Raw genomic sequence first — 25,311 nt, forward strand, 5'->3', positions numbered from 1 at the left:
ATGTGTTGTTGGACTTTGGGAGGAAAACACACACAAAAGGATATTTTTAAATAAGCAACATTTCTAACAGTAAGATATCACCATGCAAATCCCCAGTGGATTACTTACACAAAGAAATATGAAAGTGGCAATGGTGAATTATTGAATGTTAACTTGAATTGAGGAGACATCTTTGGACACAAATAGAGAAAGTAGTAAAACAATACCGAGATGTGTTTTTTGAGGTGTTTTTCCCCTCTGAAAGACGACAGCCTGAAACAGCCTCTGTTTGCGTTCCCAGCATGCCTCTGTGCTCAGTGGATTGATCACACAATAAAGAAGGAGCGCTTATTTGGGCCTTCTTCACACAGCAGACGGCAGCACAAAGGATGAAGTAACATCTGTGTGTGTGTGTATGTGTGTGTGTGTGTGTGTGTGTGTGTGTGTGTATGTGTGTGCGTGTGCATGTGTGTGTGTGTGGATACAGAAGCTGTGTGATCTAAACATGGTCTGGTTAGGTTGTTGTTGGTGTGTGTAAATAACAACCTCTTGCCAAAATGTGTGCGTTTAGAAGAAAGTGCCACAGAGCAGCGTGTTGTGCCACATGATCAGAAGAGGGGGCAGTGAAGCGAGGAAGGAAAAGACGATGCAGGGCGATGTGTGGATGAACCAGGGAGATGAAGCGGTGGGACATGAAAGTTCAAGGCGAGATACAGCTCACATGGGGCCATCAGGAGCTCATCAAGAGGACATGAGGTCTGTGCTGGCGCCTGAGGATGGAAGTCCACTCAGATAAAACATGTAGTGTTGAGATAATCACAAGTTCAAGTATCAACAACACATTCTAGTTATTGTTTCTAGATTTGTTCCAGCAGCTAGGAGGTCCGAATGTCTGTAGATTCATCTGCAAAACAAAATGCAAATCAAAGTGTCTTTACAAAATAAACTTGTGTTACATTTGACTGAGTTCAAAGAGGAGAGGCCGGTCAGGTGAAGAAGAGAAGGTCACAGCAGCGTGAACGTGGGAACGCTGGGTTGGGACGGAAACATGTTGAGATTCTTGGTGAGGCAACAAAAGTACTTCTGTACTTCCATATAACATGTAAGGGAAAGAACGTTACCTTTGAACTGCGTCTCACAGGAACAGCAGGCCTCCTTCCTGAAAGCATGCTCATGAAGTGATGGAACAAAGCTAGAAAGTTCATTTCAAGGCCATTTATTAGGGAATGAAGGAAGAAAATAAAGAACAGAGGCAGGAGCAGAAAGAAGAAACCCTTCTCTCCCAGCCCCATTAGCGGCCAATCAGAGCCGAGGTTGTAATTAGCAATGACCAGGTGCTGACGAGAAGAACAGCCCGGGACAGCAATGTCTGGAAAAGAGACAGAACATGAAGAGAGACACAGAATGAAAGAGCCCGACAGCCTGATTACAGTTAGAATAACACTACACATCACAGCCAACGCTCCTCAACAGGCTTGATAATGAAGAGAGAGACGAGGCCTCTGAACACCTCATGAAACAGAAGAAGAAAGAATACCTGAGGATGAGCACAAGGTCAGGCTAGTTAGAGACTACAAGGTTCTGTCCTTCATCTGTCAGCGTTTGAAAAGCCACTTTCATGCCACAAATCATATTTTGGTGTTAATGTGGGCTCCGGGTGTGAGTTTGTCATTGTATTTTAGGAGCGGCCGTGTGAACACAACATCTTTATACATATTCAGTAATCAAACTGAAAGCAAAGTGAAAGCCTCTTTTCACAGAAAAGCTTGGCTTGTGCTATCGGTGGGACTCGCGTGACTGTGGGAGGAGAGCTCTGCAGCTTCCATGGAACAGCTGATCAGCACTTAGAGGATCTGGGGATGCGTCCGGCGTTAGCGCAGCAGACCAAAGTCAATCCTCCACGATATCGTGAGTCAACTTCGTCAGTGACACGAGTCTTTGTTCAGAGAGAAGACTGATTCAAAGGCTCACGTTAAACCGGGAATCACTTTGCAAAGTTGGTCATCTACCAAGTCTGCTGTCAATTATGTTAATTACAATGCTACAAGTCATTAAAACTAAATACATATATATTAGGGCTGAGCAAGTTAATGCGTTAATATCGCGTTTACTTTTCAATCAATTAATAGCGTTAATTATTTGATCATGCGTTAACTGCATTTTTTTATTTAAAAAAAAAAAAGAATTCGGGGGCTTTTACTTTGAAGGCGATTAATTTGCGCTTGCGCTTCCGTAGCGTTACTGGACTATTTGCCGAGTTGAGCCAGACGTGAAAGCTCATGTTGTTCTGTAGTTTCTGTCCTCAACGAGCACCGCGAGTCGCTGAGTCGCCTCTCAAAGCCTCACAAGCGTCACCGGCAGCTCTGCAGCTCAGAGGACTGAACATTAATGCTCAAAGCTGCTGCTGATACCTGTCAGCTGTCCTCCACACCTCCACCTCTTCAACCAGACGTCAGGTCACTGGTTCAAGACAACACAGACTTTTACCAACGAGGAAGAAAAACTGAACCGAAACCATGAAAAACACTTATTGCTTTTGTGTAAAGTGAATCAACTGCTGGTCTTTAACATCTTTAAGGTAAGAAACAGACTGAACATGGACCAAAGAAGGAGTGGTTTGTCCCTCACAGGGACCCTTACTACTGAACATGGACCAAAGAAGAAGTGGTTTGTCCCTCACAGGGACCCTTACTACTGAACATGGACCAAAGAAGGAGTGGTTTGTCCCTCACAGGGACCCTTACTACTGAACATGGACCAAAGAAGGAGTGGTTTGTCCCTCACAGGGACCCTTACTACTGAACATGGACCAAAGAAGGAGTGGTTTGTCCCTCACAGGGACCCTTACTACTGAACATGGACCAAAGAAGAAGTGGTTTGTCCCTCACAGGGACCCTTACTACTGAACATGGACCAACGAAGGAGTGGTTTGTCCCTCACAGGGACCCTTACTACTGAACATGGACCAAAGAAGGAGTGGTTTGTCCCTCACAGGGATATACATATATATATATATATATATATATATATATATATATATATATATATATATATATATATATATACATATATATATATATATATATATATATATATATATATATATATATATATATATATATATGTAACACAGTTGAAAGGATGTATTATAAATCCAGCTAAAATGAGAAAACTGTGCCACCTGCTGGTGTAACTGTGTACCTGCACTGTATATATACCGTAAAGGACTATGGGAAATCCTCAGTAACAAAGGATTTTCGCCAAGGTAACATGTCCGACTGTCTGTAGAAAAGTTGTGTAAATAATATGAAAGTATGTGAGAGTTGAGCGGGCGTTGTTTGTTGTAAAAGTAATGTTTTCACTTGGTTTTGTATTCTGTAAACTACTCGTTCTATCGTCAACATTAACGTCGCTGGTAGTTAGCTTATTCTAGCGCGACAATAACGACGCTATATAATAATATATAACGCGCAATGCTAACACAGTGTCATCTTTTTATACAGAAGCAGACTGTTACAAGTGTCCTTTTCCTTGTATTGAATGCAGACACGTGAATAAAACGGTGTTGGCAAGAACAAATCCAGCTTCGAGAGAGTCATTTCAGCCAGGAGACATCTCACAGTGGTCACATATATATATATATATATATATATATATATATATATATATATATATATATATATATATATATATATGTATGTATACATATATTTATATATATATATATATATATATGTATTTACATACATATATATATATATATATATATATATATATATATATATATATATATACGTATATATACATATATATACATATATATATATATATATATACATATATATATATATATACATATATATACGTATATATACATATATGTATATATATATATATACATATATGTATACATATATATACATATATATATATATATATATATATACACACATATATATATATATATATATATATATATATATATATATATATATATATATATATATGTGTGTGTGTGTTAACTTGTTATTGCTCCAGAGTGCTGTTATATTGTTCTGATAACATTACTTTAAAATAACAGCTGCAATACACGAGTTTTTACTTCATTATTTAATTTGGCGCATGATGAGATTAATCGTGATTAATCGCAGAAAAATCAGACGATTAATCAGTTAATTTTTTCAACTTTAGGCACAGCCCTAATATTAATATATTAGATATAATATAAATTATATGTTATTAGATGTAATAGATAGTAATGTATTATAAATAATATATGGTATATATTAATATATTATATCTAATATATATATATATATATATATATATATATATATATATATATATATATATATGGTATATATTAATATATTATATCTAATATATATATATATATATATATATATATATATTTCAGTATACAAGATACAGATATTAATATATCAGATATACTATATATTAATATATTAGACATTGTATCGTTATAATAAAGCTGATTCTGAATATTATTGTAGATATTATTATATAGATAAATTGAACAAAAATTGAATCCTCAAAGAAGAGCCGTGAGTCTGAAAATGTCTTATCATGTCTTAATAATAATACTAATAATACTAATACTAATAATAATAATAATAATAATAATAATAAAAATAATTATAATAATAATAATACATTTTATTTGGAGGCGCCTTTCAAGTCACCCAAGGTCGCCTTACAAAACAATACAAGATAAAAAGATAAAAGCATGAAAGATACAAACAACAGTAATGCAGCTTTAACACATGAAGCATAGACTTCTATACAACCAGAGAGTCGCCCCCTGGTGGTCAGGAGAGAGAATGCAGCTTTAACACATGAAGCATAGACTTCTATACAACCAGAGGAGTCGCCCCCTGGTGGTCAGGAGAGAGAATGCAGCTTTAACACATGAAGCATAGACTTCTATACAACCAGAGGAGTCGCCCCCTGGTGGTCAGGAGAGAGAATGCAGCTCTAACACATGAAGCATAGACTTCTATACAACCAGAGGAGTTGCCCCCTGGTGGTCAGGAGAGAGAATGCAGCTTTAACACATGAAGCATAGACTTCTATACAACCAGAGGAGTCGCCCCCTGGTGGTCAGGAGAGAGAATGCAGCTTTAACACATGAAGCATAGACTTCTATACAACCAGAGGAGTCGCCCCCTGGTGGTCAGGAGAGAGAATGCAGCTTTAACACATGAAGCATAGACTTCTATACAGCCAGAGGAGTCGCCCCCTGGTGGTCAGGAGAGAGAATGCAGCTCTAACACATGAAGCATAGACCTCTATACAACCAGAGGAGTCGCCCCCTGGTGGTCAGGAGAGAGAATGCAGCTCTAACACATGAAGCATAGACTTCTATACAACCAGAGGAGTTGCCTCCTGGTGGTCAGGAGAGAGAATGCAGCTTTAACACATGAAGCATAGACTTCTATACAACCAGAGGAGTTGCCCCCTGGTGGTCAGGAGAGAGAATGCAGCTCTAACACATGAAGCATAGACTTCTATACAACCAGAGGAGTCGCCTCCTGGTGGTTAGGAGAGAGAATGCAGCTCTAACACATGAAGCATAGACTTCTATACAACCAGAGGAGTCGCCTCCTCGTGGTCAGGAGAGAGAATGCAGCTCTAACACATGAAGCATAGACTTCTATACAACCAGAGGAGTTGCCCCCTGGTGGTCAGGAGAGAGAATGCAGCTCTAACACATGAAGCATTGGCTTCACTTTTCAGAACCGGATGCCGCCTGGTTTGTTGACGTTTCTGTGGTTTGGTCTCATGAACATTGGCTCCTGTCTTTTCCTTGACCCAACCTGCTCCTTCTAGTTTTTTTTACAGGTAAAGCTATGTTTGTGTATAGGAACAGCCCGACTGATGAGACCATCGGTCGCAAGATTAGTTCCCTTTGAGCTTCGCTTTCACTGTGCAAGTCTGCCACCTGGGAAAAAGGCTCCATCCACGGCACAAAGGAAATGCATCAACCTTTGTGAAACCAAAAACAGAAAAGGAAGAGAGCTTTTGCTTTCCCCGGTGGCTTTCGGGAGCTATGCCTGGTCAAAAGTATCATTGGACCAGGAAGCGATGTACAATCATAATTTTTTCCTCGTATTTCACAATGTGTGATTATTTTATTAGCAATCATTGATTTCTGGCATTCACCATGTTTTTTTTATTTGTACATACAACTTTCTGAATATAAATGTTCTCCTCCTGCCAACCCTTTTTGTAGTTTAAGTGCAACAAAAAATGTGTTTGGATTGATTATGGGGCTTTAGGTAAATGGGATCTGGTTGAATGCGCTGTCAGGATGAAGTGGAATAATATGTGAGTTACAGCGACTACACAGGACATGTACGCAGGCGGCTCCTCGCCATAAACCCAGCCATATTTTACATTAAGTATAAGCAGTCCTCTTGACGGCAAGCAGTGCGAACAATAGCTTTACGTCTTCTCCTGCCATCGGAAATGATGGCAGGAGGGTGGGGAGCTGTAATCAAAGGCAGACGGCCACGTAAAGTCAACAAGCGGCTTTATCTGCGGTCTGGCCCATATTGTTCTGGGATCAGACACCTCTCTACACTCCGCTACCAACTGTTTTCCCCGTCAATCATCCAGGACCCAGTGGAGCTCCTCATGTCCACACACTGACATACATCACTAGCACACAGCTGGACAAGGAAATAACCATGCATCTAATCAACACTTATATTCACACTCACGTTTGCTTTGATTAGAAAATCAGTTTTTACCAAAAATATATTTTATGTACCAATGCACCAAGGTGCAGATGGTTTGAGCAGCATGTGCTCATATGTTGACTGGAGTTGCTAAAAGACTGTGCAGGTACATTCTTAAGTGCAGAATTATTCAAAGTTCCCTGAAATAGCTAAAAAAAATGAATAAATAGATGGTTTTACACATACTTGAATCAGGCCTGTTTATAGAGAGGTCAATTCATGATAGATTTGGCAGTTTGACACGACTAATTTTTTTAAGAGTTGGCACACACATTGGATTTGTCTCTTTTTCTCTTCTCTCTCTCCGCCGGTTAAACAGTGACGGCCTGGCGCTGTGTGTTACTTATAGACCATGCACCCTGCACACACACTCCATTACTTTAGGTGGCGCTGTATACACCTCGTCAAGTTGGTTGCGTTCCTTTAAGTTATAGAAGAAGAAGAACACTTTGGCCGTGTCTACTACCGAACACTTGCGCACTTCGAGCTCTGACTTTCAGTGTTTAGTGCGCCACACTGACAAAACCAGCAGACTTCAGAGCACTGAAAGTACCGGATGGAGCACTGCAAACGGTCAAAACATTCAGCGTAAAACGATGGACACTACTCGCCCTGAACGGGCGCCATCTTGGCTACGTAGCAGAAGAGGAGGAGCCCTCTCGCCAGCTTTTCATTAATTTATTTATATCCTCCTGCCGCGCTTGTGGAGGTGTTGCAGTTTCCACATGGGTTGGAGAAAGAGGTGAAAAGAGACAAAAAGAGGGCAAGAAGTGCGTTCATTTTGTCAGTTTTACTTTCGCGGGTATCGCCAGCAGATTTGCAGACGTCACTTCCGCCACTTGGTTAACGTGAGTGTTCATTGGACACAGCGCTGATCAGCGACAGAGTGCACTGCAGATGTTGGTGTTGTACTGGAGTGTACTTCTTAAAGTGTTCGGTAGCAGACTCGGCCTTTAACTTGAAGCAGAAGCTGTGTCTGGAGACTATTCGCTGGTGACATGGCGGTGCATCCCACCTTACTGGTGAGACATGCGTGATGGAAACTGGAAAGCAGGTCTTATAATGTAATTGTTTTTCACAAATACACTACATGTATTATAATATGTTCTCGTGTCCCAGATGCTTAGTCTGTTCCTCTGCTCCTTCAGGCCTCTTTATGGCTTCTTGGGACCTGATTACCAGTTGTGCTTTCCCCTGCTGTGCTGCCCGGTGCATTTCCCCCCTGTGGTGCACCGTGACCGGCTCTATTTCGGCTTGGAAAGGCTCAGACCGAAGGAGGCGCGCCGGCCGTGTGCCTTAGGGTGCCGGTCCCTGGCGCTGCCCGTGGGCATGAATTACGTTGCTGTGACTTCCTCGATATCGAGAGATCGATATCGAGAGAGAGATATATATAGAGATATATAGTGGCGACCCGGGGGACGTGGAGGCAAGAGTCGACAATAGAACAGGAAACCCAGACAGTAATTCAACTGAAAGTGTCCTTTAATAAATAAGCTTCGGGGAAAAGGGGTGGAATAAATATATATATATATATATATATATATATATATATATATATATAATATATATATATATATATAATATATATATATATATATATATTTATTGCGATTAATCGCATTTATGTTATAGTTAACTCGCAATTAATCGCATTTTTTAATTTTTAATTTTAATGCTCTGAATATGAAAAAGTGGATTTGCTTGCTTCATGTAAATGTTTTATTTTACTGAAAAACAACTGCCAAACAGGGCGGATCAAAATACAATTATAAAGTGCACATTTCAGGTAAACAAGGACGAGAGAGCTTATTTTAATTACGTATTTGTTTTTTTATTATTATTATTATTATCTATGTAAGTTGTATATTTCTATGTTTTTCTGATGTGTTTTGATGCTTTGGCAATATTATTGTTGCAACATTCATGAAAGAGAGAGAGGTGAACATAGAGGAGAACGTTGGATGCTATGTGTATTACATCACTAGATCCTCGTCCTCACAACGCTAACAGGCTACACGCAGTAGCATCATTTAGCTTTGGCTGCAGTGAGTGTGTTCTTGGTTGTGGTGTCCATGTGTTTCTGTCTGAAGTCATCCAGTGTCTGGCTATGACGAGGGGGCGCAGAGTTAGCATCAGCTGTGTGCTCGTCCATCGGGTGATATTTCAGACTGGATAGCTACGATGATGCTAGCTCAGCTCACGATGACAAACGGCTCATAGCACTTGAGTCTTGTAAAGGGAACCACGTCTCATCATTCATGTTGCCGTATCGCACTCACCATTCATTCATTTCAACCCGTAACGTTAGCCTAGCTTCCAAGCGCAAACGGCGTGCCTATTGTTTTGCTTCCTGTTGAGCTACATCCTCAACAGGCTGCATCCTGTTGAGCTGCATCCTGTTGAGCTGCATCCTGTTGAGCTGCATCCTGTTGAGCTGCATCCTGTTGAGCTGCATCCTGTTGAGGGACCACAGGGACCCTTACTACTGAACATGGACCAAAGAAGGAGTGGTTTGTCCCTCACAGGGACCCTTACTACTGAACATGGACCAAAGAAGGAGTGGTTTGTCCCTCACAGGGACCCTTACTACTGAACATGGACCAAAGAAGGAGTGGTTTGTCCCTCACAGGGACCCTTACTACTGAACATGGACCAAAGACGGAGTGGTTTGTCCCTCACAGGGACCCTTACTACTGAACATGGACCAAAGACGGAGTGGTTTGTCCCTCACAGGGACCCTTACTACTGAACATGGACCAAAGAAGGAGTGGTTTGTCCCTCACAGGGACCCTTACTACTGAACATGGACCAAAGAAGGAGTGGTTTGTCCCTCACAGGGACCCTTACTACTGAACATGGACCAAAGAAGGAGTGGTTTGTCCTTCACAGGGACCCTTACTACTGAACATGGACCAAAGAAGGAGTGGTTTGTCCCTCACAGGGACCCTTACTACTGAACATGGAGCAAGAAGAAGTGGTTTGTCCCTCACAGGGACCCTTACTACTGAACATGGACCAAAGAAGGAGTGGTTTGTCCCTCACAGGGACCCTTACTACTGAACATGGACCAAAGAAGGAGTGGTTTGTCCCTCACAGGGACCCTTACTACTGAACATGGACCAAAGAAGGAGTGGTTTGTCCCTCACAGGGACCCTTACTACTGAACATGGACCAAAGAAGGAGTGGTTTGTCCCTCACAGGGACCCTTACTACTGAACATGGACCAAAGAAGGAGTGGTTTGTCCCTCACAGGGACCCTTACTACTGAACATGGACCAAGAAGAAGTGGTTTGTCCCTCACAGGGACCCTTACTACTGAACATGGACCAAAGAAGGAGTGGTTTGTCCCTCACAGGGACCCTTACTACTGAACATGGACCAAGACGAAGTGGTTTGTCCCTCACAGGGACCCTCACTACTGAACAGTACCTGTTCATAAAAAAGAAAGCAGATGTATAGACTATATATATGTATGTATGTTAACTTGTTGTTGCTCCAGAGTGCTGTTATATTGTTCTGATAACATTACTTTAAAATAAAAGCTGCAATACACTACTTTTTTTATTCATTAGTCATCAGTGGCTGGCTGTGAAAATGGTCACTATGCCAGCTGTAAAGTGGAACAGCTGATTGCACCTAATGGGAAAAATAATAATATATGAAGTGTATTTGTGAAAAACAATTACAGATTTTAAAAAAAACTATAACTTTTAATTAATAAAACATTGTAACAAGATCCTGTTACCTCGATGGTTCCCCCCGTGCACAACAACTCAGGATTCTTGAGATTCATCCATCCATTTTCATCTGCTTATCCGGGTCGGGTCGCGGTGGCAGCACCCAGCAGACCGACCCAGGCTTCCCTCTCACCCGCAACATGTTCCAGCTCGTTCTGGGGGACCCCGAGACGTTCCCAGGCCAGCCGGGAGATATAATCCCTCCAGCGTGTCCTGGGTCTTCCCCGGGGCCTCTTCCCAGTTGGACGTGCCTGGAAGACCTCTAATGGGAGGCGCCCAGGAGGCATCCTGATGAGATGAACCACCTCAGCTGACTCCTTTAGATACGGAGGAGCAGCGGCTCGACTCCAAGCTCCCTCCTGATGTCCGAGCTCCTTACCCTATCTCTAAGGCTGAGCCCAACAGAGGAACCTCATCTCCTTACCCTATCTCTAAGGCTGAGCCCTACAGAGGAACCTCATCTCCTTACCCTATCTCTAAGGCTGAGCCCGGCCACCCTACGGAGGAAGCTCATTTCAGCCGCTTGTATCCGCGACCTCGTTCTTTCGGTCACGACCCAGAGTTGGTGACCATAGGTGAGGGTTGGAACGTAGACGACCAGAAAATGGAGAGCTCCTCCTTCCTGCTCAGCTCCCTCTTCACCAAGACGGACCGGTACAGCGCCTGTTTTACTGCTGCAGCCGCACCGATCCGCCTGTCCATCTCCTGCTCCACCTTACCCTCACTCGTGAACAAGACCAGGAGATACTTGAACTCCTTCGCTTGGGGCAGGCCTGTTGTCCCCACCTGAAGGGAGCAATCCACCGGTTTCCGGCATAGAAACATGGCCTCGGATTTGGAGGCGCTAACCCTCATCCCTGCCGCTTCACACTCGGCTGCAGATACTTGAGATTCAGTTAGAAACAAACTTTATTGGTCACCACTCACACGGACCGCCTGGCAGCAGTCACCTCCAGTCCTCCTCTCAACATCTTTCCTCCTGCCCTTTATCTTGGGGCAAGCAATCAGCCCTCTCTGAAAGCAATCAGTCCTCATCTCCGGCACCTGTCGCCTGAGTCACCCGCCAACCACACCCCTCTGCAGCTGAGCAGAGAAGGCCTAGCGGGCCCTGACGGCCGACACTGTTACGCCCAGACCTCCTGGGGAGTTCTGAGTTCACTGTCTGTGTCTGTTGTGTTGGCTGTCACTCACCTTGTCTCTTGTTTCAGACTCCTCCCCCCTCATGTGCCAGCCTCATGTGTGATTGCAAGCCCCGCCCTCATTGTTTCCACCTGTGTCTCGTTCCCCTGTGTATTTAGTCTGCGTCTACCCTCTGTCTTGTGCCAGTGTATCGCTTGATGTTACGAGCATGTGGAGTAAAGACTAGCTGGTGTCTGCGTTTGGGTCCAGCCTCACGTGGTCCTGGTCTTCCTAACAGACACGGTGTTCAGAGCTGTGGGGAGGCAATAGATGTAATAATACTTAGATTTTTTAAAGCGCTTTTCTGAATACTCAGATATGCTCTGAATCCGATTCAGACAAACTTAATTATAAAGTGTTTTCAGGAGAATTGTATCTGTTGATAAAACAGTTAAGACCTTATAAAGATGGTTCATGAATAAGTGTGTTCTGAACATAATGTGGCATATAAAAGTAGTTGCGGTTAAGAGTCATGATCATTTCGACAATTTAAAAATTTAGGGCAGTCGTGATCACAATGTATTCGATCAATCAAACCACGTCGTGTCCATTCAATCAGGCATGGACCAAAATAAAGGCCAATAAGAGCCTGCTGTATTGGTCTAATAACCCGCACTGCCGCACACACACGCCTGCAGACTGTATGAAGCCTCTCCGGCCGGCCCGAGGCCATCGATCGTCTGGCTGTGCCTTGGGATGATTTTCCCAGATAAAGCAGCGTCTGAAGAGGCAACAGATTGATGCTGACCTCTTCCTCCTGAACAGCAGCAACAACTGCTGCCACTTCCAAGCACCATAAAGCATGTCAGCCCAGATTATATACGGACAGATTTGTGGTTCTCGCCACTGTAATTTGAAGCTATGGCATGACGTGACGTGATTTGTAACGCTGACAACATGCATGACATCTGACAGGACAATCTTGTGCCATAAATATCTCGGCTGAAGTGATGAAAGCAGGTCTGGGTTTCTGGTGAGCCGCACACGGCGGAACACGCTTCAATGTCTGAAACCACAAGAACGTTTGCGTTTCCTTCACAGTGATTTGCCCGCATCCATATGCAGGGACAGCCCATGTCAAACTGAATTGTCTGTATTTAAGTATTTTACTCGGCTTGTTCTGTTATTTCTTTACAAACACATTCCCACATAATGCTAACGCCTTTATTGTTTAAAAAATAGAAATAGAAAATTATGGCATTAGACGATCGGGCAAAATGAAATGTAATCATACATAAATGAATAAACCTGAATGTATAATTCTCTTGACAATGAGTTATTGTTAAATTGGTTATTTTCTTCCCTAAAATAATTATGAAATCCAAAACCAGCCATTGTGAAAATATGTAAAGAAATAAGTTTTGTTTTTTGTCAAAACTGATGGCCTCATATCCGTTTACAAGATATCTCAACAACTGTCACTGACCATGACATGAAGCTTTCCAGGCTGTGGAAATAATACACCTCATCAAAAAGTTTTAATAAGTGTTATGTAATCTGCAATTATGGGGACGGAAACTTCAAGAAAGAAAGGTTTCCTTGGGAACTGATGAAAGGTGCTCCTCTCTGTGAGGCAAGAATCACACTGACTTCAAATAACAGCCGTTTTTATTTAGAATGAAAACAATGTAAACAAAAAAACCATGTGATCTGACATTGAGTCTTTTTTCATCAGAGTGAACTCGACTGAACAAGAGCAGCTTCACTGCAGGAAGTGGACGCCGCCGTTGGTTTGTGTGCATGTGTACGTGCACATATACTTGCATGTTTAAGTGCATGTTTTAAGTGCATGTGTATGTGCATGTGTGAAAAAAGAACGGCTAGCGTAGCGACGTCATTGAGTCCGCTGCTGTTTCAATTGAAGAAAGTCCAAACTCCAAAACTACAGAAGTCTGTTCTTGGCATACTTGTGATTGGTTGGTGGCCCAGCATGACCATCAACATGCGCTGTGATTGGTCAGCGTGTCAACAGGACACACAGCAGAGTGCAGCAGAGTTCTGCTGCTGGATTTTTACTGCGAGAGAACTTTTGACATGTTGAGTGTTTTGCTTGTTTTAACACTGGATGGCTGAAGGAGGAGAAACGGACTTGGTGGCGGTTTTACTTCATGTCTTTTTCATGGAGGCGTGTTTGGCCCTGACGATGCTCACTGAAGCGCACCGATGGACTGGCTGAGAGGCTGCCGGGGAGAACAGCGGGAGTTGGGCTGCTTCTATTCAATTTAATTCAGTTTATTTTGTATCGCCCAAAATAGCTTCTACAGAGAGGTGCAGTGTTTTAGTAATGCAGTTTAGTTGGATTGTTTTTTTCATGTTTTGTTATAACTCTTATCTCTTATATTGAGTACTTGGACAGCTCTCTAATAATCAGTGTTCTGATGTACGTTTCTGGGGCTTTTACTGTGAAGGGAAAAACGAATGGAGAGGAAATGTTCTCGTGAAGTGTGGGACGAGAATAAAAGTGATTTCCGTCTTGTGCAAACTACGCAGCATTGTGTTGTCTTATTACTAGAGTGAAGTATAGGCGCAAGATGAACCTGTGACTGGGAATGATAACAGGCTGGAATGTGGCTTGTGATTGAAGCTGACAAATATATTAGACCCCTCCCCCCTCCCCCAATGCAAAATAGAGCTCCATAGTCAAACAGAAGAAGTGCTACAGATTGTCTTTGGGCCTTTTTTTCAGAACCCAACGTCATCAACAGTGGGAGGAGCCTCCAGGCCAGCCGACACATCGACGCCTTCCTCCCCCTCTCGCTCGGTGTCGTGCCGGCTCCTGACACCATTTTAACTGTCACACTTGAAAAGGTCAACGTTAGCGCTCTCCTGCTGCACACGCTCTCCGCCTGGGCTTTAATTACCAACAGTCACACTTGCACACAGAATATTAGCATGCTCCCTCTGCCCGTCTCCCTTGTTCTCTCCCACACAGTCGCACTGAGCAGCCACGGCTCCCATCTTCACCATCCATAACACCATTGATTGGTGCTAACTCATTAAAACTAATTGAGCTTCTTTGCAAAGCTGCCTTCACCTCATTCCACTGCACGTAGAGTCAGCGCTACACTCACTGACATACGCAGCCATGTGTCGCACCGTCTGGGCTTTCTTAAAGTTCAGAGTACACGCCCAGGACCCAGTGAGGGAAACAACATGTCCGACTGAAGGAAGGTTAGAACAACTAACTGACTGGTGAACGAAGGTACGTGTCTGCCAACATGGATTTCTATTGATTCTGTCCTGTGAGCCTCTGGACTCTTCCTCTCGGAGCCGCTGGACTCTTCCTCTCAGAGCCGCTGGACTCTTCCTCTCAGAGCCGCTGGACTCTTCCTTGACTCTTCCTCTCAGAGCCGCTGGACTCTTCCTTGACTCTTCCTCTCAGAGCCGCTGGACTCTTCCTGGACTCTTCTTCTCAGAGCCGCTGGACTCTTCCTTGACTCTTCCTCTCAGAGCCGCTGGACTCTTCCTCTCAGAACCGCTGGACTCTTCCTGGACTCTTCCTCTCAGAGCCGCTGGACTCTTCCTCTCAGAACCGCTGGACTCTTCCTCTCAGAGCTGGACTCTTCCTGGACTCTTCCTCTCAGAGCCGCTGGACTCTTCCTCTCAGAGCTGGACTCTTCCTGGACTCTTCCTCTCAGAGCCGCTGGACTCTTCCTCTCAGGTGCAGCCGTTTGCCTTTCACCCTTTCAAGTTCCACGGAAATCGGCCAGCAGTTTTTTTTCCCATAATCCTGCTGACAAAGTAACCACAAAACCAAACCGAAGAATCCAAACTTCCTTTGGCAGTAATTTGCAATGAGTCATAGCGCCACCTGATAGTAACAGGAAGGAACATGTTCTATACTTTGGCTCGCTTCTCTTTGGAGGTCAATCAGATCGACATCAAGTTACTTCAACACAAACAAAGGACTTTCATGAGGTCATCGCCCAAAGCTTTTGATGTTTCGTCTTACGCTGTTGCCGTGGTGACCCATCCTTCGTGGTCACACATTTAAAGGCAGAGATGTAGTTAACCGATATGATTTGAATGCTTTAAAATGGCACTTTGGCTCGATAGCGCCCCCTACAAATATTAATTTAAGCAGCCCCAGCACTACGGTTGACCTACATGTATGAAACTTGGTATGCACATGTAACACATGAACACTGAAAATAAAGTCTCCGGGACCATGCTCTAAAACGTACAGGAAGTCTGATAGCACCACATAAAAAATAAATAAAAAGACTTGACAACCATTGAGTTGGAAAAGCTCACCGGTTTAATCCGGTTGTATCTGCTCCACAAAAACATTATGTGGAAAACACGGGCTTGCCAAATCCTCCAAAAGGCTGAGTGTGATTCTTACAAAATCTCCTGTGGATCAATAATAGTTCAAAGGGGATCATTAATTTACCAAAAGCCTGTTGATATCTCATTGTGTTCACAAGAAATGGCCTCATTACCTTCAACAAAGCAGCCCTGCAGGGTATGTGACATAGAAATACAACATGTGGTAGGCGTATCAGGGATGGGCAAGTTAACACGTTAATATTGTGTTCACTTTTCAATGGATTAACGGCATTAAATTCTTGATCATGTGTGAAGTGCATTTTTTGGGGGGGAGCTTTTACTTTGAAGGTGATTCATTTCGGTGCGACGAGTGCTTCCGTAGCCTCACCGGACGATTTGCAGACTTGATCCTGACGTGAAAGCTCGTGTTGTTCTGTAGTTTCTGTCCTCAACGAGCACCGCGAGTCGCTGAGTCGCCTCTCAAAGCTTCTCAGGCGCTCAGTCTACCAGCAGCTCAGCGTCTGGACTGAACATTAATGCTCAAAGCTGCTGCTGATACCTGTCAGCTGTCCTTCACACCTCCACCTCTTCAACCAGACGTCAGGTCACTGGTTCAAGACAACACAGACTTTTACCAACGAGGAGAAAAACTGAACCGAAACCATGAAAAACACTTATTGCTTTTGTATAAAGTGAATCAACTGCTGGTCTTTAACATCTTTAAGGTAAGAAACAGACTGAACATGGACCAAAGAAGGAGTGGTTTGTCCCTCACAGGGACCCTTACTACTGAACATGGACCAAAGAAGGGCTGGGCAAAGTTGAAAAAAAATAATCGCGATTAATCACATGATTTTTCTGCGATTAATCACATGATGCGCCAAATTCAACAATGAAGTAAAAACTAGTGTATTACAGCTTTTATTTTAAAGTAATGTCATAAGAACAATGTAACAGCACTCTGGAGCAACAACAAGTTAACATACATATATATAGTTTATACATCTGTTTTCTTTTTTATGAACAGGTACTGTTCAGTAGTAAGGGTCCCTGTGAGGGACAAACCACTCCTTCTTTGGTCCATGTTCAGTAGTAAGGGTCCCTGTGAGGGACAAACCACTCCTTCTTTGGTCCATGTTCAGTAGTAAGGGTCCCTGTGAGGGACAAACCACTCCTTCTTTGGTCCATGTTCAGTAGTAAGGGTCCCTGTGAGGGACAAACCACTCCTTCTTTGGTCCATGTTCAGTAGTAAGGGTCCCTGTGAGGGACAAACCACTCCTTCTTTGGTCCATGTTCAGTAGTAAGGGTCCCTGTGAGGGACAAACCACTCCTTCTTTGGTTCATGTTCAGTAGTAAGGGTCCCTGTGAGGGACAAACCACTCCTTCTTTGGTCCATGTTCAGTAGTAAGGGTCCCTGTGTGGCTCAACTCGGCAAATGTCCGATAATAATATGGAAGCCCGAGGGCGGAAGTAAATTATCGTGTTCAAAGTAAAACCCTAAAATTTCTATAAATTTTTTTAAATAAAAAAAGGCAGTTAACGCATGATCAAATAGTTAACGCCGTTAATTGTTTGAAAATTTAACGCGATATTAACACGTTAACTTGCCCAACCCTAATTAATATCTAATAAAAAATAACACATATGATATCAAATTTATGGCGTTCTTCTCTCTTAACTCAGGTAACTCAGGCATCCACAGTGATCTTCTATACAACCCTTTAGCATCATGTGCAGTTAGCATCACGTGCAATTTTCATCATACCATCATGTGCAGTTAGCAGCATGGCATCATGTGCAGTTAGCATCATGGCATCATGTGCAGTTAGCATCATGGCATCATGTGCAGTTAGTATCATAGCATTATGTGCAGTTAGCATCATGGCATCATGTGCAGTTAGCAGCATGGCATCATGTGCAGTTAGCATCATAGCATTATGTGCAGTTAGCAGCATGGCATCATGTGCAGTTAGTATCATAGCATTATGTGCAGTTAGCAGCATGGCATCATGTGCAGTTAGCAGCATGGCATCATGTGCAATTTGCATCATGACATCATGTGCAGTTAGCATCATGGCATCATGTGCAGTTAGTATCATAGCATTATGTGCAGTTAGCAGCATGGCATCATGTGCAGTTAGCAGCATGGCATCATGTGCAGTTAGCATCATAGCATTATGTGCAGTTAGCAGCATGGCATCATGTGCAGTTAGCAGCATGGCATCATGTGCAGTTAGCATCATAGCATTATGTGCAGTTAGCAGCATGGCATCATGTGCAGTTAGCAGCATGGCATCATGTGCAGTTAGCATCATAGCATTATGTGCAGTTAGCAGCAAGGCATCATGTGCAGTTAGTATCATAGCATTATGTGCAGTTAGCAGCATGGCATCATGTGCAGTTAGCAGCATGGCATCATGTGCAGTTAGCATCATAGCATTATGTGCAGTTAGCAGCAAGGCATCATGTGCAGTTAGTATCATAGCATTATGTGCAGTTAGCAGCATGGCATCATGTGCAGTTAGCAGCATGGCATCATGTGCAGTTAGCATCATGTGAAGTTAGAATCTTGTGCAGTTAGTATCATGTGAAGTTAGCATCATATAATGAACTAGAAAATTTCGCAAGAAATTTTGAAAGTGTGGCTACTACTGCCGTAAGACGTCGCAATATATAGCTTTTGTTTCTGACGCCCGTCTCTCCTCCAAAGCACTTGAGTTGGTTTGTGTGTTAAACTGATTGGCTGATATGAAGCACCTGTGTGCTGCCGTCGTCATGGTGACCAAGTGAGCGCCAGCAGACTGATTAGAGGCAGACTGGACTGTGGACTTAAGGAAATAAACTACTGAACGTCCTGAACACACACAAACGTATATGAAATATCATATGACCTTATTAATGATCACAGTGTTGACAACTACACAATATAAAACACACGTAAACGTCTTTGTGTGTGTGTGTTTGTGTGTGTGTTTGTGTGTGTGTGTTTGTGTGTGTGTTTGTGTAGGTGTTTGTTTGTTTGTGTGTGTGTCTGTGTGTCTGTGTGTGTGAGACAAACAGACAGAGAGACAGAAGTCATCTGTGTTGTGTGTGCGTGTGTAAGTGTCTGCGTGTCTGTTAAACTGCCCTAACGAGAACACCTGTGGGTCGCTAGATCAAAGGTTGCCATGGTGATGACTTCAAAGGGACTTCCTTACGCTGAGCTTAATAGACCTAAATACTGTGGAACTCCTTTCAAACTATTTTAAAAAAATGGTACTTTAAAAGCCACTATTGCTTCGATATCGCATATTGAGCGTTAGGAAGACCTGATGAACAGATACTGTGACTGGCGAGTCTGTACGATAAAACATGTGTCTGTACGGGCGATTTACAAATCAGGTACGAGCTTCGGGGGAGACGTGCTTTTGGAGGGAGATTTAACATGGCGGCGGATGGCAGAGCGAGGTGGACTTGCTCTCACATTCAGTCCGATTTCAAGACGTCTGAGTCCGTTGGATTCCTATCGACCGCAGTTTATGACAGAAGACAAGATTTCCAACGTTTCTATCCAACAATGGTGTATGAAGAGTGAACATTGTGGGAGTAAAGACAAAATACGTTTTATTTTTTTAACAGTTTCTGTCGCTTCTTCTCACTCTGTTAATTGGCGCGCCACCCTCTACGAACGTTTCGTGAATTTTTTTTTATGTTTTTTGCATTTTTCGGGAAAACGTACGGGCGAATCTCTTAGAAAAGTCATAGCTCACGATTCCCGCGCAAACCGCACGTTTCGATGTAATTTTTGCGCATGTGCTGGCAACGCTCTGGGAGGAGTAGTGGTTTGACTATAAGAAGAATAATAATAATAATAAGCCCGCAGGAGAACATGAAGTGTGCTTCCAGCATGGGGTCTCTGACCCCATGCGGCTGAAGCCACACTTAATTATATGGTTTGTCTGTTGCCACTTTAACTTCCCGTCCTTGTTAACTGTCAGCGTGTGGTTGTGTTACAGTCTGCCTGTATCATTCGGCCATAGTGGAGATCTACTTTCAGGTCATAAAACCAGACATTTCCAGTAAATCTGCTCCGCTGTTACCGCGGTGACTCCAAAAGTTATATCGCACGATAAAAAAGCAGAAAAAGAGGCCATCTGGAAAAAGGCATAATATACTGACACAATCATAGCACCTTTTTATTTCATCCATCAAACTGGAATAGCAACCATATTCATAGAGTGCAGGAGAAGTTGAGCTATGGGGTAAGATGTGCACCAGCAGGTGACAGCGGCTTTAGGAATGATTATGAGTGTCACACTGTACGCTGTTTATCTCCTCACTGAAAACAGTTTGTTCAAGTGCTGTCACTTTAGTGTCCTCTTAAGACCGCAGAAGACAGATGAGGAGAACGGCTGTTTCACACAGCATGTGTGTGTTAAGGAACAGATTCCACACAAAGGGAACGAATCTATCGTCACTGTGAAGCCATATTGCCTCGTAGCAATGACAATCATACATCAGTGTCGGGGTTGATCGGTGCTGGGCCGATACGACGTGTCAACAATTAGCCAAAGCTCAATTTACCTTGAGTTAATCTGCAGGCCTTAAAACATCCGCTTCATCAGCTCGGACCAGAACCTTTTATTAACCGCTGGATTACATTGATATGTTCATCTTTATGTGTGTGTATGTATATATATATATATATATATATATATATATATATATATATATATATATATATATATTAGGGCTGGGCAAAGTTGAAAAAAATTAATCGCGATTAATCGCAAGATTTTTCTGCGATTAATCACGATTAATCTCATTATGCGCCAAATTCAACAATAAAGTAAAAAACTAGTTGCATGCTTTTATTTTAAAGTAATGTTACCAGAAGAATATAACAGCACTCTGGAGCAACAGCAAGTTAACATACATACATATATAGTTCATAAATATATATTTTTTATGAACAGGTACTGTTCAGTAGTAAGGGTCCCTGTGAGGGACAAACCACTCCTTCTTTGGTCCATGTTCAGTAGTAAGGGTCCCTGTGAGGGACAAACCACTCCTTCTTTGGTCCATGTTCAGTAGTAAGGGTCCCTGTGAGGGACAAACCACTCCTTCTTTGGTCCATGTTCAGTAGTAAGGGTCCCTGTGAGGGACAAACCACTCCTTCTTTGGTCCATGTTCAGTAGTAAGGGTCCCTGTGAAGGACAAACCACTCCTTCTTTGGTCCATGTTCAGTAGTAAGGGTCCCTGTGAGGGACAAACCACTCCTTCTTTGGTCCATGTTCAGTAGTAAGGGTCCCTGTGAGGGACAAACCACTCCTTCTTTGGTCCATGTTCAGTAGTAAGGGTCCCTGTGAGGGACAAACCACTCCTTCTTTGGTCCATGTTCAGTAGTAAGGGTCCCTGTGAGGGACAAACCACTCCTTCTTTGGTCCATGTTCAGTAGTAAGGGTCCCTGTGAGGGACAAACCACTCCTTCTTTGGTCCATGTTCAGTAGTAAGGGTCCCTGTGAGGGACAAACCACTCCTTCTTTGGTCCATGTTCAGTAGTAAGGGTCCCTGTGAGGGACAAACCACTCCTTCTTTGGTCCATGTTCAGTCTGTTGCTTACCTTAAAGATGTTAAAGACCAGCAGTTGATTCACTGTATACAAAAGCAATAAGTGCTTTTCATGTTTTCAGTTCAGTTTTTCTTCCTCAGTGAGAAAAGTCCAGTCTGTGTTGTCTTGAACGTCTTGTGTTGTGAGGAAAGTTCTCCTCTTTGAGAGAAGAGTAAAGATCCAGAAGCTAACGCCACCGCCGCCAGAGGCCACGCCACCGCCGTCGGAGGCTAATGCCATCGCCGCCGGAGGCTACGCCACCGCCGCCCACGCCACCGAAGGCCACGCCACCGCCGCCGGCCCCGCAACAGCAAATATGTTTATTATATTTCTGCTCTTAGCGGCATCAGTTGTGACTACTGAGCCTGTCATAGGACCTTTGGGCCGCTGGATTCACACCAGCTAACCGTATTCTGTTCCGGCATGAAAAGGATCTTTTTTGGAACAGCAACTTTCAGGGGGCATTAATGAGTTATCGGTTGCTCTGGGATTGCTTAATTTAATCACACACACGCACGCACGCACATGCACACGCACACACATTGACATGAACCTCCCCACTTGGTCTTCCTCTCTCTCACAGGCACTCAGCAGCTGATAAGGAAGATGATCTGCAATCAACAATCTTGGTCCCCATCCAAGCCATGAATCCTATTCCTCCTCTCTCTGTCTCACACACACACTCTCACACACACTCTCACACACACACACACACACACACACACACACACACACGGCATCACCACGGGCTTCAGGGCTGACATTGATTCATCTCCGTGGCTGCATCCAGGGGGCGTGGCCTTGAGGAGCGGTCCAGGTGTGATTAGCTGCTGGCCGCAGCTCAGGAAAGGTAAATATCAGTGAGCAGTAGTGTAATACAGCGACCGGAGAGGAGCCAGATAAACAGCTGGTGTTAACTCCTCCGACAGGAAGTGGAGGTGCAGGGTATGAGCAGCTCTCTCAGGGTCTCACACGTCGTAACGAGCTAACTGTGAAGGCTTGTCGCTTCTCTGTTGTGGTAAAGAACACGTCTCTGTGCAGACGGAGGCATCAGAATTGCCGCTTGTTTGGATTTCACTCCGCTCAGCAACATGAGCGAGCAGACCACAGACATGTTTTATGCGTAATAATGTGAACAACAGAACCCCCTGGAAGAGGTCAAAGGTCATGGAGCAGCAGTCTGTGGATGAGCAAGAACGTTCAAGAGACAAGGAGTTGCCATCTCAACATGTTCTCCCCCCAGCCATGGACATTGATCCTCTCCTCTAGGAAACATCTGCCACCTTGTATGTCACATGAACCCAAGGTAGAAGAGTATTTCTACCTTTTATTAGGCTAAACCCACCATAAGGATTTAACCCAATACATTATCCAAAAGCAAAATAATGGGAGCAGATATTACTTTGACCCAACATTGCATGATGTCATTCAGGAGAGTAACATCTCTCATTGACATCAATGCACATCAACCGTCACAAGCCAGACATCAGAAGCATGGGCCCTGTTGTCTTCAGCTCCTTTACTCACTTCTTCCTTTTCTTCTTCCTCATCCCACTGAGACGGACCGTCTCTCTCTCTGAAGCCGCTTCTTTCAAACCAACTTAGACATCCAGATGAAGTTGCAGTTTTTATTTCCTCCATTTAAATTAGAATTTGCAGGAATGCAGTTACAAAATAAACTTAGCAGATAAGCTAAAATTATATCAAGGACCTATATTCATATTTAAACATTTAAACAATATTGCAGCGTGTGTTTTTTTTGTTTATTGAATACAGGAAGTCCTGTGTCTCCATGCCCAAAGCAGAACGCCAGGGTGTGTGGTTGTTACAGCAGACAACGTTACGGAGAACAGGGTTAAGTTGTAGTGAGAGCCTCCAGCAGTCAGTCACTTGCAATAAGGTGAAAGCTCCTCTGCTGCGCTTCATTGCCACCAACCACAGTCCACGCTCCACCAGCTGCCTTCTGGCCCTGAACGTGGTGCGAGTGAGGGAACGAAAGCAGGCACTGAAGAGCCGGACGGGGTGAAAAGGCAGCGAGAGGAGGGAAACATGTAATGGTGAGGCTTTAGATGAAAAGCATTTTCTTTTTTTACAGAGGAAATGTGAGCAAACGTGAGCTCGTGCTGCTTGTTTGAGGCCGCTGAATAATTTAAGAGCAACGGTGCTGGAAGACGTATGGCTTCATATGTCATGTAATGGGCTGCGCTCTGGGCCGACGCTCTCGCTGAACCCCCGAGGCCCATTTCAGGTCCCTTCCTGTCTGGCGGCAGCAAAAGATGAACGGCGGGAAGGACGTGTTGCCGTTTGTGTTACGTGATCCGTGCGGTGCATGCGGCAGCAGGATGGATGTGCTACATTTAGCATTCCCCAGCAGGCTCGGTTATATCGCAACACATAAAAGTATTTGACAAATTCTTAATATGTCTCACAAAGCCTCATACAGAACTAGCACGTGATTTTTCCCGCTTTATATTTAGTGTCTGGACACTTTTGTCTGGTTCTTTTCCATTCATGCCGGGTCATCTCCTGGTGTTGCTGCTGCTGAAAACTCCGTTTGAGGCAGATTGATCAGCCGAAGACCGAACAATACAGAGAAGGATGTCTTTAGAGGTTTCTATCAGAGCTGGGCAGTTTCATGGGTCTGAACTGCCAGCGTCTGCTGAACATCTTATGGATGTGCGTTTTGGATTTTTTAAAACATTTCCCAGGATCGTTTTACTTTTCTTTTGTTCATATTACCTTCAATTTCCTCCGACATAGAAACACAGACAGTTTAACCTGCCAGTTTAACCAGACAGTTTAACCGCCGTGCCACACAGACATTGACATTTGTAATAAATTAATATCTTCGCGATAAAACCTCACAGAGATATGGTTTGAAGTCTGGCGGCATCAGTAGACGTTACACTTCCTTGTCCAGTCCTCGTGTCATCGTAGGTGATTCACACAGCGAGATATGAGCCTTCTACACACAGCTGTGTCATGAGAGGAGCAGGCAGTTTAGCCTCAGCTGAAGCTATACTGGAGAGCACAGAGCAGCTTCACAGCCTGAAGGATACCATACCAGCAATAAAGAGGACAACGCCAACAAAGGGGATCCGTCGGAAAATGGGTAAGTGTATCTACAGAACTTTGCAATAGCATATTTACGTAGTAACAGGAACTGTAAGCCAGCTTGAGCTGCTGCTAAGACGTAGCTACTGATAGCAAGCTAACGCAACGTAAAGGGTGTCTATGAGACTGAACAGTGCACAATAACATATTGTTACTACCCCGTTAACTTTTTTTGACTTGAACTTAGTATGCATAGTAGTGTTAAATCTCTGTTATCTGTTTGTAAGACTGAAAATATCGTGTTGACATTAATGCTAGCTAACCCGAATTAGCGCAGCGAGCTAACGTGACTTATAGATGGCTTTATGGTGTCTTATGAGACTGAACAGTGCGTAATAAAATATTGTCACGATCCCCGTTACCTTTCTTGAAGTGAATTTAGTACGACTAGTAGGGTTGGATCTCAGTTATGTTTGTAAGACTGTAACTACTGTTACATTGGCTTCTGCTAACCGGACCATAGATGGCTCTCTGTTAGTGTTAGCACGTAGCATTCGTTGTGTGTTGGTGTGTAATCGTTACTCTCTTTCAGTGATCTTACACTAAGTATCAGTGATGTATTTTACAGAGAGGATTCTCAGCTGCCAGCGTCCAGAGGACAACACACAGCATCGCTGCAGCAGCTGCGTCTCTGCAGATCACCAGCAGGCTGCACGCAGGCCGCAAAGACACAGCTGACCAT

This window comes from Clinocottus analis, unplaced genomic scaffold (genome assembly GCF_023055335.1).
Source record: "Clinocottus analis isolate CAN_PGR_092001 unplaced genomic scaffold, fCliAna1.0.p SCAF_45, whole genome shotgun sequence".
NCBI classification, from domain to species: Eukaryota; Metazoa; Chordata; class Actinopteri; order Perciformes; family Cottidae; genus Clinocottus; species Clinocottus analis.